We start from the raw sequence: 20152 nt of genomic DNA on the forward strand, positions 1-20152 counted from the left end.
TAATCTCAAAGCTTGCCCTCCAAGGCGACACATCAGCCTCTCCAAACAGCACCCGAGAAAATGAGGGATGTCTTATTCAAGCCACCACTGTCCGCCTCCCCACAGTTTTGTTAGCATTGAACCTTGAACCTCTGTGACTTCGGAAGCTGGGTTTATTCCGTTTCATCACGGGGTGGAATTATAAAGCTGGAGCTGAGCCTGTGAGCTAGGATTGCATAGGAAGACAGAAGTGAGATCTGCCCTGAGCCTTGGAAAGGGGTCTGATATGGTTAGCTAACAACTAATGAGGGATCCATTGAGAGCGGTGCCTCAAGAGGGCTTTATAACCTTCTCCAGCGCCACATCTGCCTGCGCGCCGCCATGATTCCCATTATGAGGATAATGGACGAAACGTCTGAAACCGTAAGCCAGCCCCAATGAAATGTTTTATTTTATAAGGAGAGAATGAGGGCGGGGGGAATACTTTATAGCTTTGATTAATTTCATCAGATATGAAGAAAGATGAAAAATTAATGTCCATCTTCAGAAGTTATAATAATGAACAACAAAGTAAACTCGAAGAAAGTAGAATTCCATGGTTAACTGAAGAACAGACACTAATGGAGATGCCCATTCACTCCCCCCCCCACAAAGCAAACAAAAAATGAATAAGCAAAGGTAATCAATAAAGGTAAAAGTCTATCCTTTGATACTAAAAATGGGATTTGTAGGGGAGGTAAAACTTTACAAGAAAATAAAAAAGCCTTAAATAAATAATATTATAAGTTACAAAATGTAATGTCAGCACTGAAATATTAATATTTTTAAACTTATATAAAATGGGTAAATTCATAGAAAAGTTTACCTAACTACGACTAACTTAAAAAGAAATAAACATCTGGAAAAAAAAACATTAAAGACATTTAGACAATTTAAAAAGAAATTACCCACACTAAAAGTGCTGACCCAGGAAATTTTATAGGATCAGGAAACACATGTAGAAAGACCCGTTCTAACAGTAAAAACATAATGCAGAGAAATGGTTCTTATTTTCATTCTGTGAGAACAGCATAATTTTCATTCCAGACATGGTTTGACATGATTGGAGAAAGAACTATTACACTTACGAATAAAAACACAGCCCTCATAAATGGGAGATTTGAAAAATAAATTCAACAGTACTTGTAGACAATTAGAGTGGAACCAGTAAGGGCTTGACATGGCAAAGCAAGTGGTTTTAATAACTTAAGAAACCAGGGCCAGAAAGATGATTCAGTAGGTAAAGGTGCTCACTGCTGAGCCTGAGGACCTGAGTCCAGTGCCTGGATCCCACATGGTGGAAGGAGAAAACTGACTCTTATGTTCATCCTCTGTCGTCTGTACACGTAAGAGAGCGTGTTTGTGCATGAGCGCACACAGGCACACGCAGAGACACAAGTAAATAAGTAAATATTAAGCAAATCACTACATGGGGAAGTTTTTTAAATTATAATAATCTGATGTAGATATTAAAAATGTACCCAATGGGATCCAAGACCAACGCATTACAGTCTCTCAGTGAACAAAAATAAAACTTCGTGTGAGCAGATAAATGATTTACTATTTTTTAAAGCTCCAGAACAAACATCATCCTAAGTTAGAAAATACTAGAATTATTTTCTTTACAATCACATTATCTTACTACTTGCAATATTAAATAAGCTGGCTTAGCCAATGTACTGAGGCATAGAAAAGAAATTGCAAGGACTGAAGAGGGAACAAAAACTTAACATTATTTAGAGATTATGTTAAAAAGTAAACCTTTCAAATGACACAACTGGCTAGAACAAAGATGGCCCCGTGTACGTGTTTGCATATATTCATCTCTATTTAAAGGTTACTTGTATTTCTTGACAATGAGACCAAACTCGAAAGTATAAGTAAAAAGACAGTAGCTTTTAAAACAGCCTCAGAGAGTGTAAGTAATCAAGGACTAAGGCTAAAGTAACTGCACAAAATGAGAGATGCTACAAAGTAGACAAAGCACGGAATGTCCTCTTACCCTGAGTGGTTCACCAGAGAGAGTACTGCTCCAAGCTGAAGTGTGGAGTCAAAGCAACCCCAGGTAACATGACAAGATTGGGTTGGAAGGGCGTGTGAGGGGTTGTTAAGATGATGAAATGTATGTTTGAAAAAAAGGAGAGGGAGACAAACAATGTGAATACTTTTGAGTGAGATTTATCAGAAGCCTTTCCGTCCTGCCCAGGGACGGGTCCATTCTGCAGGCCTTGTTCTTGATTCCCATTATAACTTAAAGGGAAACTTAAACACAATGTTCGGAGCCCTTGATGTCCTACGGATGAAGGAGGAGGATGTCCTCAAATTCCTTGCTGCGGAAACCCACTTAGGCGGCACAAACTTTGACTTCCAGATGGAGCAGCACACCTACAAAAGGAAGAGTGATGGCGTCTACATCATAAATCTGAAGAGGACCTGGGGGAAGCTGTTGCTTGCAGCTCAGGCTATGGTTGCCATTGAGAGCCCTGTTGACATCAGCTTCATCTCCTCCAGAAACACTGGGCAGCGAACTGTGCTGAAGTTTGCTGCTGCCACTCACTGGAGTCACTCCCATCGCTGGCAGCTTCACACCCCATACCTGGGCCCTTCATCAACGAGATATCCAAGCAGCCTTCAGGGAGCCATGGCTTCTAGTGATGGCTGACCCCAGGGCTGACCACAAGCCCCTCACAGAGGCCTCTTAGGTCAACCTGCCCACCATCGCTCTGTGCATCAGAGATTCTCCTCTGTACTGTGTAGACACTGCCATCCCTTGCAACAATAAGGGAGCTCACTCAGTGGGTCTGATGTGGTGGATGCTGGCCTGGGGAGTATTCTGCATGCGTGGTGCCATCACCCGTGAATTCCCATGGGAGGTTATGCCTGACCTTTTTTTCTACAGAGACCCAAAGGAGATTGAGGAGGAGAAGGAGCAGGCTGCTGCTGAGAAGGTAGTGACCAAGGATGAATTCTAGGGCGAATGGACTGCGCCAGCTCCTGAGTTCACCGCTGCCCAGACAGAGGTGGCAGACAGGTCTAAGGGTGTGCAGTTGCCCTCCGTGCCCATCCAGAAGTTCCCTACTGGGGACTGGAGCACCTAGCTTCCACTGAGGACTGGCCAGCAGCTCCCACAGTGCAGGCCACCGAGTGGTATGGAGCCTCCACTGAGTAGTCCTGAGCTGCTCAGCAGACACTTGAGCAAAGGGGTGGGGGGAAAAGGTGGAAGGAAAATAAAGCTGAGGGAGGGAAGGAATTATCAGGGGAATGGAGAGATGGCTCAGCGGTTAAGAGCACTGACTGCTCTTCCAAAGGTCCTGAGTTCAATTCTCAGCAACCACATGGTGGTTCACAACCATCTGTAATGTGATCTGATGCCCTCTTCTGGCTGCAGGTGTACATGCAGGCAGAGCACTGTATACATAATAAATTAAAAAAAAAAAAAAAGAATTATCAGGAGAGGGCACATGCTTTCTTTTGCCACCAGAAATTATGATGAAACTCTGATCATGCATGCAGTGTTATATTAACACAGGAATGAACAAACCAGTTACAGAATAAACTAGAAATAGATTAGGAAAGAAGATTGGGGTATATATATCCTATAGGCAAGTGAGCAAAGCAGTACATGACATAAAAATGGGTGAAAGATGTAAACAGGCGTTCCAGAACAGGATGTCACTGATCTGCATTTAAAGTTCATCATTAGCAATCTAGGGGACGTCAATCAAGGCCCAAAGGAAAGATCATTAAACACCCACTTAATTAGCTAAAAACAACAAAATCAGCGCCAGAGAGAATATGAAGTTACACAGGTTCCATACACTGTTGTAGGAGTAAGCTGACAAATGCATTGTGGAAAACTATCTCTAAAGCTAAATATCCATGTGTCTTACGACCAATAACTTTACTCCCCAGCACACCCCAAGAGAAAATGTTGCACTTCTACAACATAAAGCATACACACCGTTCACAATAACAAAAATCTGAGCCACTTAAAAAATAGAAAGGTAAGCGAATAAACTGTGGTACATTCCTACAAGGAAGAGCATATTATGAATCTAGAGATATAAATTACTATAAACATTATTATACATTTCAAAAGGCTTCCAAAATTACATTTAATAGATACAGTTGTTATAAAATCAAAGCCAACAAAACTACATATGTGAAGAGATGGGCACATGGATTCCTACACTGGAAAAGGAAAGTCATAACATGAATCAACACAAGTGACATGATATCAAGTGGTACACAATAGAATAGGAAGTGCCACAGGACTGACTGACTTTATGTGGGTCATATGTAACACCCTGACTTTCATTCTGAGCTGTAGTTTCAGAGATATTTGTTGCGGAATGGAAACCAATAAATAAGTGTTGGGCCATGCAGGGATCCATGCTGAGGCTGTATCACAGACTAAAGACAATTACTAGTCCATTTAATCATAAGTAAGGAAGAGCTAGGAGGCTTTATAAGTCTGGGAAACAGCTGTACCCACAACTCTGAGATGAAGGAATCATGCTATATCTGAACAAGTCGCCACTTGCCCATACTACAGACTCGGCGCCTGTGTGGCAGAGAATGTACATTTTCCACTGTGTTTAATGTGAATTCATTTACTTGGATATTTAAACAGATGCACCGCGTGAAGGACTTTCAGTAGGGGAAGAACATAGTCACATTCAGAGAGCAGTAAGAAATTTAGCCTGACTTAAGTAATAGGAAGCCTCAATAAATAAAATTGACCAGAGGCAAAAGGTACTAATCCTGTGTAAAATCCAGATTACCATTCCAGGCAATGTGCCATATTCTTTTCTTTCTCCCTATCTTTCCATCCAGAGGGTGTGAAAGCTTTTCAGGGCATATACCCAAACTTCCCACTTACAGAATCCATCTACCCATCATCTATTCTCATCCATCCATTGATTCATCAATCCATCCATTCATCCATCTATCCATCTATCCATTCATCCATCCACCCATCCACTCATCCATCCATCCGCTCATTTGTTCATCCATATATCCACCCATGTACTCACCCATCCATCCATCCATCCATCCATCCATCCATCCACCCATCCATCCATCCACTCATTTGTTCATCTACATATCTACTCATCCACCCATCCATCCATCCACTCATTTGTTCATCCATATATCCACCCATGTACTCACCCATCCAATCATCTATCCATCCATCCATCCATCCACTCATCCATCCATCCGCTCATTTGTTCATCCACATACCCATTCATCTATCATTTAAACACCCATCCATCATTTATTTTATCCCATCTCAGTAAACACGCAAGAGTCTTGACAAACAAGCCAGTTTCTTTCTTTCTTTCTTTCTTTTTTTATTATTATTTGAGCAGCGACTGCTCATTTGAACGTATTTACCTCCTCTTGGTAATAGCATCATTCAATCACCGTTTAGTAGCTTCCAAGTGAGAAGATTAGAAGTGCCAAGGGAATTGCGCACTCTAACCAGGAAATGTGGGGTTTTTAGTTCAAACAGGATTTGAAGAAAGCTGGGAAGCAACAGCTGAGAAGATGAAAGATCAGATCAACGCCTCCCTTTGAAGTAGAGACTCCTCAGACTGTGAGAATAACAGTCTTCATTACTGCCAGAACTCCAAGTGGCTGCTCCTGCCACATGCTTTAGGACGTATCATAAAATCCATAAAAAATATCAACAAGATGCTTTCAAGTGACACAAAACAGCTAGAGTGCCCTATTTGCAGGGACACTGCTGTTTAAAGGCAATTTGCTGGATTGCTTCCCATCTGGGACCAAGGCAAGTGCCTTCCAATCTCCTGCTCTCCTTCCCTCTCTTTCTTGCTCGCTCCCTCCCACTCAGTCTCAAGTAGAAACTCAGGTTTTTAATGTTTCGTTTCTGCCTTCCTTTGAGGGCCACAAGGAGAAAATGAAGCTTTTCTTGGCTTGCTTCTCAACTCTCCTCAGAGATTCACAGACAAAAAGATTGCTTTGGGAAAATAATAATGCCAAATGAGCATTAAAATAATAAATGGGTTTTCTGGAAATTAGGTTCTCAGAGGTCATGCAATTAAAAGTTAGGAGGAAAACACACCTCGGGCTTGATTGGAGGAGACAACGGAGAGCCAGGGCAAATATTTCCACCACACTTAAAGTTCCAGTCAAGGTTTTAAGTGTGGGTGCAAGTTGATTAATCTATTTGCATTCTTCCAGGGTTTGATAACAAGCCAGAATGCAGCATAATTTCATAGCTCCGATTATTAATAATAATGTGGAAAGTGATTAGAGTACTGAATATCCAGGAGTCACAGCTGGGCACCAGGCGGACATGAGTCAACAAGGCAACATTATCTGAACAATAACAAACAAAGGCTTTTCTGACCTGAGATGTGTAGATGCCATCCGTTCCCATGATGCACCAGCCTTTGCCATCCCAGCTAAGATGAAGGAGCTTGCTTCTAATAGACCACCTCCATATGGACTGCGGGGAAACTCAGGATTCGCGGCAAACAGACTGAGCATGCTTCCAGGGCTAAATTTATTTTTAACTCCGTCGGTAGATTCTTTACAATATCTGCGAGTCTTCTCAGTGCTGTGATAAAATGTCTGAGAAAAGCAACTTACAGAAGGAAGGGTTTTTCTTGGCTCACAGTCCGAGGGCCCAGTCAGTTCGTCACAACAGGGAAGGAGGGCACGAAGCAGCTGGTCACATAGTATTTGCAGTGCATGCAGAAAGAGATGCGTTTTCCCACCTTGATAAACTAACTCAATGTAGAGACTCTAGCACAGAGGTTCCCTTGCCTAGGGAATGCGGCTACCCACAATGCACCAGGTCTCCTTACATCAATCAACACGACAATCCCTTCAAAGACCACAGGCCAATCTGGTCTACAGAATTCCTTGTTCACATCCTCTTCCCAGATCGACAATTGAAACAACCAGCACAAGTACCTCTCCTTCAGAGGCCAAGTTCTGTCTGTTCCTCACTAAGCGCCTCACTTCTCACTTGGCCGTTAGGCTCCCTGGTCCTGGCTCCTCTTACATTCTATGTAGACTATTTTCTTTTCCTAGAACTGGCCATCTGATCCTTCTTCCCACCCATTAGACATTTCCTCACAAACACAAGATGAACCTCTCGTTACCGTCTGAATATCTATTTCTTTTTAAATTCATAAGTTGGCATCTCAACCCCCTCTCCAAGAATGTGGTATTAGAAGGTGGAATCTTTTAGAGGTGAATGCTTCGTGAGTGTGGATCCTACACCATAGGATGAGACTAGCGTCCCTATAAAAGGGGCCCAAGAGAGCCTTCTCACTTCTCCTATTATGTAGGGACTGAGTAGAAGACAGTATCTACACAGTGGGGAAACAAGAGCCCATGAAGATACAGAATACCTCAGCCATTACCAGAGGTAAACTTGTCTCAGAAATACAAATTCCAATAGTTTAATAATTTACTAATTATGAATGAATTATTAATTTATTTCTCACGCCAAGACTTTATTGGTCCCTTTGGCTGGCAAGAACTGATGGCCTAGCCTTCTACCCTGGCCACAGCTTTCTCTTCTGGAACCTCTCTCTTATCACTGCCATCCTCCACCATTAACTCTCCCCTACCCTCAAAGACCGCTTAGCCATAGATGCATAGAATTTGGGATATGCAAGACCCCTAAAAATAGCTTAGTTCATAACTTTCTGAAATCAAGGCTCATGGACTTAGATACTTTGCCACTGTGAGGAAAATGTGATAGAAGAGACAGTTTGAAGCCGCTATGTGAGTTATCGCTCCTGAATATTAACAGTGTTCATTAGCAAACTGAAGTTTCTAAGAATTTTTCTTAAGAGGATGTGGTTAAAATATTAATTGTTTTTTATAATAAATGTATGCATTATAATATAAATCTGTGAAATAGATTGTGTGACCAATAAATTCTTATGTGAGAAATAAATTAACAATTCATTCATAATTAGTAAATTATTAAACTATTGGAATTTATATTTCTGAGACAAGTTTACCTCTGGTTCATATTCTATATGACTATTATTTCCTAATACTCTCCTTGGAAAATGATGATGCAAGCTAAACCCTTCATTTTGTACAACATATTACTGAGACCCCCAGAGTCTGCTGTTGTGGTTTGGCCAAGATCACCCAGTAACTGTAGTGGAATGGAAAGAGATCCAGATTTCAATTTGAGAACCATTTCTCTCGTGTAACCAGATATTTGACTGTAGACAGCCAAATATCATTTAGAACATCAAGTCCTCATGCGTGAGGTGGGGACTCTGCTGACTCAGTCTCAGTGTTCTCATGACTGAGGTCACAATTAATCGATAATTTTATACTGAGGCACTGTATTGCACTTGGGCAATCAGGGTTACATGCGTTTTCCTCTAGACTACTGGCCCAGTCTTGCCTCATCCTGGCTTCCAAGCTCTCCCTTCTGTTAGTCCCATCAGTCTTATGCCACCTTACCAGCTGTATGTCATTTCATGTCTGTGTGGCTGTGTCGTTTTCAAGATAGATAATGTACCTTCTACTTTCTTCATGGCTCCAAGCACAATGAGATGTCCATAGGAAGTGCTTGTAAAGCGATAAATTGATATTTTTCTAAAGCCATTAGAAAATGGTATTCAATATACAGAAAGAAAAAAATTAATTCCTAAAACAGTACTCAAGACAATCAATCCAGTGCCCTAAAACAAGCATAAGAAAATGAGATAATTTAAAAGTTTAACCTATGGAGTGAGGGAATCAAATGGAAGGGGATTTTTGTTGTTGCTTTCTTTATGAAAATCTCTAATTGTATTTCATGAGAAGTCTTTGCAATGTGAACCCTCTATATATAGCTCCAAAATACTTTAAGTAAATATACATGGGCATATATATGTTCTATAAAAGACTCATGTTGACAGCTATAAATCCCAGGAGGACTAGAAAATATTGAGCTTTCTTGTTTCCTTGGGAAGACATGAGCAAATGTCTATTTATCTCAACTAGGAACCTGAGCATAGATGAGAGAAGTAAGTCCCCCCAAGTCTACCCTAGTGAATCAATGAGTTTATTGGGGTTACTTACAGGAGCATGGTGATACAAAGGCAGAGGCATCACCAAAATGCCATCCTAGCAAGAGTGGCAACCCATGGAAACTACATCTTTAGAGCTCCCTGCACAAGTGTTAGGCAGCTCAGCTGCTTAGAGTGTTCTCCCGACTCCCTTCATCTTCCATTCTTATATAACCTTGGCAAGGGCCTTGTGAACCTTGCATGCTTAGCAGCTCTCTGAGACTTGTAAGTTTTGTTTACTTTCTGAGTCTTGTAAGTTTCTTCCCAGTTTCAGGGAAATAGCTCAAAATAATGACAAGGGAGACAGAGAAATAGACTGACTTGGGAAAATAGAAAATCAGTGTTCTATGGTAAAGCACTCTCCAGTGTGTGCAAGGCTGGGTGTGGAAAAAAAAATTTAGTCCATATGTTACTCTTACACATGGATGAATTATGTTGTTATGGGGAGAAGCGTTTGGTCCCAGTTACCCAAAGCTTGCCTTGTCCCCTTGGCACTCTGAAATGACATAAAGATGTACAAGTAGAGCATAACCAGACAGAGTACCATTTTGATGGGAGGATTGGCTCAAAACCACACAGCATCCAGGCCCAGGGAAGAAGAGCTGGGCCACAGGCTGCCTTTTGACTCCAGGAGACAATACCCAACCCTATCTCCTTACAGGCAGGCAGCCGTCCCTGCGACCCACATGGCTCAGCTAGAGAGAAGCCAAGTTTCCTGAGGTGACAATGGTTCTGCTGTCTACACTTCAAGATTTCTATTCATAGAAGGTTACCTCCATGGCAAAGAGGTGGGAGTGGGTGACAACAGCATTTACTATTCCTCAGCCTGACTAACTTGCTTCTAACCAGTAATCCTGCCCAACACTAATTACTCTTACTTCCAGTAGCTCAAGTTGATCTGCATTGCAATATTCTGCCTATGTGTGGGTAGAGGCAGAAATCACCTACTTCCTTCTAGGTCCACCAGCCTAGCAAAGTTTTTTGTTCACTTGTAGATGGCATGCAATTCAGCATGGTCCCCAGGACCACTAGATTCCTGGAATTCCCAACAATGGATAGAACTTGTGACAAGGTAACAAACCTACCTGTAATGTGTCCCAGGAGATGACCAAGATCGTCCAGCAGCGGCTCTGAACCTGTGGGTAGCAATTCCCTTTGGGGGTTGAATGACCCTTTCACTGGTGTCACCTAAGACAATCAAAACCCACAGATATCTATATTATGGTTCATAGTAGTAATAAAATTATGATTATGGAGCAGCAATGAAAATAGTTTTATGGCTGGGGGTCACCACACCATGAGGAACTGTTATACAGGGTCGCAGCATTAGGAAGGTTGAGAACCACTGCCATAGAAGAACATACTTCAAACAGACCAGCTGATATACCCAACCCATTCCCTACCTCTTGGCAGTGAGCAGAGAGTAGTCTGAAAGATGCCACCTTCTAGAAAAGGTGAAGTAAGATGACTCCAGCACCCAGAATTCTTCTGCTATCTGGACACTGGCGCTGAGGATCCTGGAATAAACTTAAAATATATTCACCAAAACAATGTGTCAAGCTAGTACAATGTTTAAAGGGGATGCAATCATGAGCAGGATCAATTTCAGGTTAACTGGCTACTTTCAGTGGCAGTACATCTGACAAGAAAGTTTTAGCTGGAGTTGGGGCTTAGAATTGTCAGAGTGAGGGAGAGAGACTTATAGGTGAAGGCACTGAGCCTTAGAGTGTCACAGTGCAAAGATGGATGGAGGTTGCACAGGCATGCAGTGGCCATGCTCAGCCTGGACCCGGGTATCTGTCCCTCAGGGTGAGGTTAATAAAGCCAAAAGCAGGCTCTTCTGATGGATCCGGGGATATGTAGTTTGCTCTGCCTCTGGGCTAACGGGCTACCTCAGCATACTTCAGGCTCTTCTGTCAGCCCCCAGGCATGGGACATGAAAATGGATTTGTTCAAGGGGTAACCCTGAGATTCTAAGCCTTAGCACCTTTTAAAATGAGCAAGTGACACGGTGCAAGGTAAGATGCAACCTCTGCAAATGAATTAATTAGACTTTTCAAAAAGAGCAAGCCGGCACGCTGTGGTGTTTTATTACAGTTTTCTAAGTGGTAATAGAAAAAGAATCACTTGATTTTAAATTCTTTTCCCCGAGGTATATAAGAAATGTGGAAGACAGAGACACCACCACCACCACCACCCCCATGCAAAAATGAATTGTTACTCTTGCTCAAGAATCTGTGTTCTCAGAGCCCCTCAGACTCGCTTTGGGAAGTTGAAAGGGAGAAGAACGTGTAAGGTGGAGAGCTCCAGCCATACCATAATCTAGAAGTGTGGTACATTCTTGGGTGGTGCTGTGCTTCCAAACTCCCATGGCTCAGAAGGTTGAATCACACTTGAGGAAGACACTGAACATGACCCTGGGACTACCTTCTGGGTAGCCTACCCCGTCTCCTTCCATAAGACACTTGGTCTTGGAAGTGTGTGATGATAATCTTGGTTGTCCATTTGACTGGACTGAGAGTCACTTAGATCCATTAGGCAAATTTGTGGGTGTGTCTACCAGAGCATTTTATGAGATGACTTGCATGTGGGACAGTGCATAAAGGAGAGAGCTGAGTGTGAGCAGCAGCCTCTGGTAGGCTTGGGGAACCAATACAACAAAAAATGAAAGTAGGAGGAAGCCCACTAACTCAGGTTTGCTCTTTGCCTCTCTGCTTCCTGGCTGCCACAAGGTGAGTTGCTTTTCTCCACTATGGGTTCCCATCAATGGAGCCAAATGATGAAGGACGGAAAGCTCTGAACCTGTGAGCCAAAATGAACTGTCTTTCCTTTTATTTCCTGGAGTCTTTTTGTCACAGTGGCTGAAAGCTAGCTAAGAAAGTCAGACCCAAGCCTAAGCACAACATTCACGTGTGTGTGTGTGTGTGTGTGTGTGTGTGTGTGTGTGTGTGTGTAACCTGAAGGTAGTTTGATTTTGTGTTTTTAGCATCCTGAGCTCTGTTATATCAGGTCCGGCGAGGAAGTCTCCACTGGTAGCATCACACAAGCTCTGAAAAAGCTTCAGATTTTGGGTCATTTCAGATTAAGGATGGCCAATCTTACATCCAACCTGATAAATCTACCAAGGTGAGTAAGGCAGTCTACCTTTCGGGGACGATGGCAGACTGTGTGATGGGGAGCAGAGCAGGAGGCTTGGGTGTGTAAGAAATGAGGAAGGCAGCATCAGCAGCAAGACGTAGACGCATGAGGACATATCCATATGCTGCCATCCCACAAGGGCTTGGAAACACAACCAGAGATGAAAGCACTGGCTATCACCTCACCCAGTCTCTCTCTTGATGCAGTCATACTCCTTTACCTGGGATCCCAAATGTAACTCAATGTGGGTCCAGAAGTCAGAATCATAATTTGAGTCTTGACTTCATCGTGTGGCCTTGGGCAAGTTTACTATTTACTCTCTGTGTGCCTCCCTGGCCTCATCTGTAAGTGGGCTGATGAGAACAGCCACCTCTTAGGTGTCTCAATAGAGACAGCCTTCCTGATGGTGCCAGTATGAGAACTGGTCCTCCGATTACAATAGAGTCCTGTCACCAACAGAAGATAGCATAACTTGGAAAATCATTAACACACCTAGCCTATCAGGCAGCAAAGCTAACCATGGTGCACTCTCAACTATGTGCTATGTCTGCGAGCCCAGTGTCACCAGAAAATATCCCATGTCAATAATACCTCAAGAAAAGAAAAAACACAACGGTCTGTTTCTACTGAATGCAAACACTTTGGCACTATTGTGAAGTGGAAAATCTCTAAAGGTAACCGTCAAAAGTCAGGGGCCATATATGTTTGCATTGGACTGGCTGAAAAAGCTGTAGAGCCTGACATATGAGAGAGGGCTGATTGAGACACTTGCAGGGGTTGTGTTTTAGAGGGACTTCAAGGGCATCTCATCAGGTCATGTGGGTACATTGTGGTCACAGGGATACACGGACATACACTCGCACATGCATGCACACTCACACACACATACACACACACACACAAAACTCACACATCACCCAACCCCTCTTTTGTATGAAGAGAAGGAAGAGGAAGAAACTGAGCACACCAAAGACACTGGGAAAGGAAAAAAACTTCTGGAAGCGACTACATTTATTTGAAAGTAATTAGGTAAATTTTTACTATGGGCACAAGAGAGAGCTTAAGAACTAAACACAGCTCAATTGCTGAGGAAAAAAAGGTGTTTCATTTTGCACAACTGAGTTTGTTTCTGCACATTTCATGTCCATGAGCAGGAGCAAGAGATCTCGCCGTCTTTCCGATCCCCAATCCTGCAGCCTCTTCCTTTGAAACTGACTTTATGCTCTAACTGCACTTCTCTTCTGATGCCCACCCCCCAACTGTGTCATGGCAGTGGACAGTGTCCCTCCTTTTCAGTCATAAAATGGGCCCGACATCTCTTCCTCTGGTCTCAATGAGCAAGAGGTCCTATAGAGCATTCAAGAATGGTGACCTTGAGGTCATGAGTAAAGTAAGCATGGTGGTACCAAACTTTATGAAAATGGGAGATGAAGACCAGCTTGCCTTTCCTAGGGATTAGAGCCCCACCTATCTTGTAGGGGGCTGTGACGCATATTTGTAAAGTGCCAGAAATTAATGGCTCGAGGTCCGTGGCATGATTATTCCTTAATCACTCTTATTCTTTGAGGCAAGTTCTTTCAGTCAAACCCAAAGCTCACAGACACAGACTGGCTAGTCTCTTTTCTGTGGGGATAATTTTATACCTCTCAAGCCTAGACGTACAGGTCACTTGCCATGTCCACCCAGCATTTATGTGGTTCTAGAAATATGAATTCTAGTTTCCTCACTTGGGTGGCAAACGCTTCAACCACTAAGCCCTAGGCCAGCCCTTCAGTTCGATTTTAAATAATAAAATAAATGGCTGGCATGATGACAAATACTTATAATCCCAGCACTCAGGAGACTGAGTCAGGAAAATCCAAGGTCTATGGGCTATGTAATGAGACTGTGTGCCACAATAATGACAACAACAAGAAGTAGTAGCAGCAGCAGCAGCAGGTGCTCAGGAAAATACCATTCCTTCGTAATAGTTATTCCTTTGATTGTAAGCGTTCAGAGATTGTAAGACACAATCACCTATGGAGGTGTATGAAGACGCCTCTGAGAAGACGAACTAACATTTGCCCCACTTGGGGAGGCTTGGGTGGACTATGCTAGAAGATTTCCCCCAGTAAAACTGCTGAGTTTTGAGAGAAGGTTCTGGAAGGATGTCAGAAATCCCGCTGGTCAAGAGCATTGCACAATTACCCCCAAGTTTTGGAGACTGTCCCTAACCATCCATTCTTCTTCTTCTTCTTTTTTTTTTAATCTCAAGTGATTCCATCATTCTGGCAAAGTCAGGTCCCTGCACATTGTTAGGCTCCCTGCTTCTCGAAGACTGGTCTTGGACACATAGAGACACCATCTTTCTGGATGAGCCTGTTGGAAACACAGAGTCTCTAGGATGGGCCACATCTCCCAAATCCGAATCTGCAGTGAAACACGGCCTCTGACACAGTCTCTACCTCTCGGGCTTATATTGTGAGGCTTCACAGAGCCCACACACAACAGGGCATGCTGGAGAATGTCCTGGCTGGCAATCAAGAGCTCCTCTATCTCTGGCTGCAAAAACTTTGGCATTCTCTAGACCTCAGTTTCCCGCCCCCCCCACCTCACCCCCCGGCAAAACCAGATTTGAGGCTAGACAATCCCCAGCTTCATTCTGAGTAGATACATGTGGCTTCCCTCCAGCTCAGCATCAGCTTCATATGAGCCTTGATCCCTTCCCCCATCCCCAGCTGGGATCCCCAGGGTGTCCTGCTGAGGAGTCCAACCCAGGAGCGACTGAATCTGGCAAGGGCTAAAAATTAATTCCCTTCAAATCAATAATTTGCAATTAAGCATGGAAGACACTAAAGCCAAGGGGGGCAGGCTTCTGGAAAGAGGACAGCTGAGCACTCCTTCACTGCCTTTGGAAAGGGGGCGGGGCAAGCCCCAGCTCCAAGCAAACAAATGAACATTCAGTTCCATTGTTCAGGGGGAAAGCTTGCACAGGGACTAAGTGGTACTTGAGGAGTGAGAAGAAAAGATCAAGAGCTCATACGAGCAAGAGTCGATGCCAAGAGCTAATTTGGTTTCCACTGGGCTCTTTGCTTGTACACTTCCTGCAGCTCAGTGCCCCATCCCAGGACTGCAGGGTGCTCTGAAGCCTCTGCGCGGTTTCACAGTGTGCTGGTTGCAGACAGCACCCACCCAGCTCCTGAAAGAATTGGAAACCTGCCTGGGTTCCCTCCCCACCCTCAGCAGCAAGTGTCAGACCAGCCTGGGCGAATGCCAGGCCGGCAGTGCCAATGTGGAGCGCAGGAGATAGAAGCAGGCAGCCCCGCAGAGCCAGGATGGCACAACGGTTGATGCTATACAGCGATAGCTTCAATCCAGGGCTCGGAGCCATCCTGTAGGTCTCTAGAGATGTGCAGGGAAATGCTGAGATTCTTGAAACAAAACTTAAGTGTGCTTAATTGTAGAAGTGAATGAGTGCTGGCCAGGGCTGTCACGGGTGGGGTAGGGGTGGAGTGGGGGTGAGGTGGGAGATGTGCATAGGGGTAGAGATAAAAACAGTGAAGAAAGCAAGTGCTGCAGCTCAGAAGAGACAGGAAATTCAATGCATGGGGATTGGGAAACAAAACACAGATCTTTTGCATTCCCCGAAAACCACAGGAAAATGAAGACAGGGATACCATTTTTTTTTTTCTTCCATAAGAGTTAACAAATGATTCATATGTGAGTCCTTATAAGTCAGTAAGACTCCAGAACAGAGATGACAGGAGAAAGGAATAACATTTAAGACTTGATGTAGGGACCTGGGAGACTGCTCACTCAGTAGTGAGCCTTGCAAGCATCAGGACCTGAGTTTAGGACCCAGAACCCAAGTAAATAGCTGGGCATAGGCTGGTAATGCCAGCACTGAAAAGATGGTGACAGACAGGTCCCTGCAACATCTGTGGGTCAACCTGTCTACACTATAGTACAGGTGCCAAGCTAATGAGAGACCCTGTCTCAAAAAAAGAGAGTGGACAGTGCCTGACGAACAACACCTGAGGGTGACATGTGGCTGACCCCTGGCATCTACAGTCACAAATACACACATGCACCTACAGAAGCTTACACACACACACACACACAGAGAGAGAGAGAGAGAGAGAGAGAGAGAAGAGAGAGGAGAGGAGAGGAGAGAGAAGAGAGAGAGGAGAGGAGAGAGAGAGAGAGAGAGAGAGAGAGAGAGACGTGTCCCCACAGTTATTACAGGGCCTGGTGGTCTACGGTACATCTTTCTGAAGTCTTCATAGTACTTGAAGACAAAGTTGACCATCACCCTTCTTCTCAAGGCAGGAATGCTTTTCAGGCAATTGCTTGTTCAATTCCAAAACACAAATCAAGCCCTGCTCTTTATAAAGCATTCACTTAAACATGGAGATAAAACAGTAGCAACAACAAAAACCAACCAACCAACCAAGCAAACAAACAAACAAACAAACAACAAAAACCATGGAAAGCAGAGCCTCTAGTTATAATCTAGTCAGGAAAGCAAAACTCACGAAGCATAAAAAGGCTTAATACAACAAGTGTTAAGCATCAAATGAGTAGGCCAGCCAGGACATTAAAGGTAGTTAGAGTTAGAAGTCACTGGCACCATGAGTGTTGAAAAGAACCTTGAAAGAAAGCATGCTTTGAAAGGCACGAAATGTGGAAAGGATACTCCAACATGAGAGGGTAGGTAGGCAAAAATTACAAAAACTGAAGGGTACAGTGGACCTGCTGGCTGTGCAAGACCACATATACCCATTTTTTAAAATGATATTTGAATTTTAAAAAAGAAATAAAAAGGAAAATGTATGTTGCAGGAGGCTTATTGTAGATAAAAGGGAGATCATAGTTAAAGGCAAAGGCATATGGGAGAGCACAGAGTGGATGCGACTGAACTGTGCCATGTGGGGAGAGGGAAGAGATGGGGACCAGGTACAGCAGCCAAGAGGCCCAAAGGTTCAAAGAGAGTGGGTACCAAAAATTGTTGGATTATATAGTGAAGGGCAGCCCAGCCTCCTGGACTGGAGAAGTTTAGGGTAGGGTGTGGGGTATGCTAGCTAGGATGACCCTGTAATAGGCAGGGGCTGAGGGCTGCAGGGAGAACCTGGTGGCTAAGTCTGCTTTGATATATTAAATAGGCATCTCAGCCACTCACCTCAGGTTTGAAACCTAACAATATCACAATAATCCTAAATGGAAAAAAAAAACTGGCTTTGCAGACCCTGTGATTCAAATCTTTTCAACTCTGAAAGGATTTCTAACCCTAGAATATTCTTTAAAGGGGCATAGGGAGGCCCAGCCACTCCACAGTTACTTGCTTGTTTGCCCTGGGGTGGAGCATTGCAAGATATCTACAGCAGCTTGGTACACTGCTGAAATAGCTGCCTTCTCCAGGAGACATGGTACCCGTGTCCAGTACCCAGCTGTACTCCCTCACTGTGTGATGTGGAGCCCTAGGCTGAGTGTTTCACCAACTATGTTCTACCAGGCCACGTCTACTGCTCCACTGTGCCCCAAAAGCTTGACTGAGAAAGCTCCAAGGCACTTTCTTCTAATTAACTGGAGTTGTTTCTCGAACCTCGAGATGTAAGTCACCCTCACACCTTCCCAAACCCAAAGCCAATAGGGAAGAAGAAAGAGATGGGACCAGAAGCCACAGCCCTCTGTGCTAATGTGCCACATCTCTCTTTTCTGAGTTGGGTGGAGAAGAAGGCAGTAAGGCCTGTCTGTTCAACAGCCTCTGCCCTCTAGAAAAGAAGAGACGTTTCATCTTCAAGGGGAAAGCCTGATATGGATTGCTTATACTCCAGAACATTCTAACAGACCCTGCTCTAGACAAAGTCTTGACTGGAACAGGTCACGGAAGACACAGAAATGCTGCCTTAGCATCCAGGCAGCCATGTTGTGAGGTGCATTGGTCAGCTCCATGCTCACCTCCAAAGCACTTTCTTCTCTGGCTTGTTTCTGCTACGACTCATGCTGCTCCATCACAGATGTGAGATCTGAGACATATTTGCATGTTGAAATGAAAGTGGAGGAGCTCACAAAATTGGTGTATGTTTGAGACCATGTGTCCCTGGATGAAATAGGCAAAAGAATCTGGAAACGAGACTTAAGCTGGTCACTGGAGCCCTATATCAGCGCTTGGGAGAGAACTGAGTAGTATTTCTGCACATACAAACCAAACATAATGGTGACTGTTTCCTAACACAGTTCGTTAACAAGATCCAGCTTTCATGATGTCTGATACTCACCTGAAATACTCAACTCCCAAGCCATTGAGGAAAATGAGGGTTCTATGCAAATCCTGCTCCCTCTTCTGTGTCTGGCCCACTTCTCTGACTGAAATCACAGAAACAGAGACACACAGACACACAGACATACAAACACACAGACACACAGACACAGACACAAACACACACACCACACACATAACACACACACACACACACACACACACACACACACACACACACCAGCTTCACACAAATTAGATTGAGACATTTCTGGAAAAACAATCCCTGGTTCTGTTTCCATGGAAGCAATCTTATGTCCCCAGTGGCAGCAAATGGCAGGCAGCCGGCGGTAAGGGAGCCCCTGGGGCCGCTGTGGGCCTTCTCCTCTTTGCCAAGCCAGCAGAGTGGGCTATAGGAGAGTGGGAAGCAGGGCTGAGCCTCACCAACAAACCCAAGCCTCCAGGGAGACAGTGGACCCCAGCTGTGCCTCCTCTTTTGGGGCAAATGTACATCTGGGCATTCTGGGCACAGCTCCAGCCAATCAGCCAGGCTGATCCCCCCTCAGCTTACCACAAAAGGCTGCTCACTCAGAGCAGATGGCTGCTCTGAGCCTGAGCCTAAACCAAGATGAAGGCCACCCATGGGGCTTGGGCTGCAAAAACATTTGCTGCTCCAAGCAAATAACCCCTGGATTGGAGAATGTCCCTAACTTCCATCAGATTCCAGAGTACCTTAAATGTGGTCCACGCTCTACTGGTGGTACATGGGACAAGGTGAGGTAGCTCATGGAAGAACACTCTTTAAGACATATTGGCTACAATAGTGACTATGCCTATATTAGAGAAACCATGATGCTTGATTTCATGGGTAATTACAGCTCAGTTTAAAACCTAAGGAGGTGTTAGTGAAGTTTCTTTATTTGTTAAAATTAAATAAACCATAGAGTAGATATTTATGGATATGGACCAAAATGGAAATATGCACAAATAGGGCTGGTGAAATAGCTTAGCCAGTAAAGGTGCTTGCCACCAAGTCTGACTATATGTGAGTTCAATCCCCAAGACCCACATGGTTAAAGGAAAGAACATATTTCTGAAATGGCCCTATGATGTCCCCATGTGCTCTATGGTAAACACATGTATGCACACACACACACACACACACACACACACACACACACTGTAATAAAAAGTATATTTAAAAGAGTTAAAACTGAGTAGAAGTAAAACTTGAGAAATGTTAAAGTTCTCAGTGTCCTATTTTAGGGCTAGACAATTGTCAAAGCAAAAGGAAAAGTTCTGGAGGTGTCAGGGTGCAAGATGGAAGCTCTGGACGGGGAGGGGATCCCACCAAATAAACTCTCTTAAGGACAATCATGGTGGTAAGTTCCCTTTTCCCATTTTACTCAGTCTCCAATATGATCCTCAGGTCTTTGCCAATGCTCTTGGCAGCTATGCCAGTGTGGGCACACATGTGACTGACTTCCAGTTCTAACCACGGTCCCTTCCCCTAAGTCAGTATAACAGCTACTTTTCTATTGCTGTGATAAAAGTACATGGCCAAGGCAACCTGTAGGTGACAGGGTTTATTTGGCTAATGGTTCTGGAGGGGTGTAAGTCCATGATGTCAGAGTAATAGCTGAGCACTCACTCACATCTCAGACAACAAGCAGGAAGCAGAAGCTATGTGCCAGAAACA

The 20152-nt window shown here is 44.0% G+C and overlaps 1 pseudogene; it reads left to right on the top strand.

Moving 5' to 3' along the window:
• The first annotated feature begins 2290 nt into the window (after positions 1 to 2290).
• On the top strand, positions 2291 to 3187 carry LOC127201987 (40S ribosomal protein SA-like; annotated as a pseudogene).
• The last annotated feature ends 16965 nt before the right edge of the window (positions 3188 to 20152 follow it).

Source organism: Acomys russatus, chromosome 18, assembly GCF_903995435.1.
Source record: "Acomys russatus chromosome 18, mAcoRus1.1, whole genome shotgun sequence".
NCBI classification, from domain to species: domain Eukaryota; kingdom Metazoa; phylum Chordata; class Mammalia; order Rodentia; family Muridae; genus Acomys; species Acomys russatus.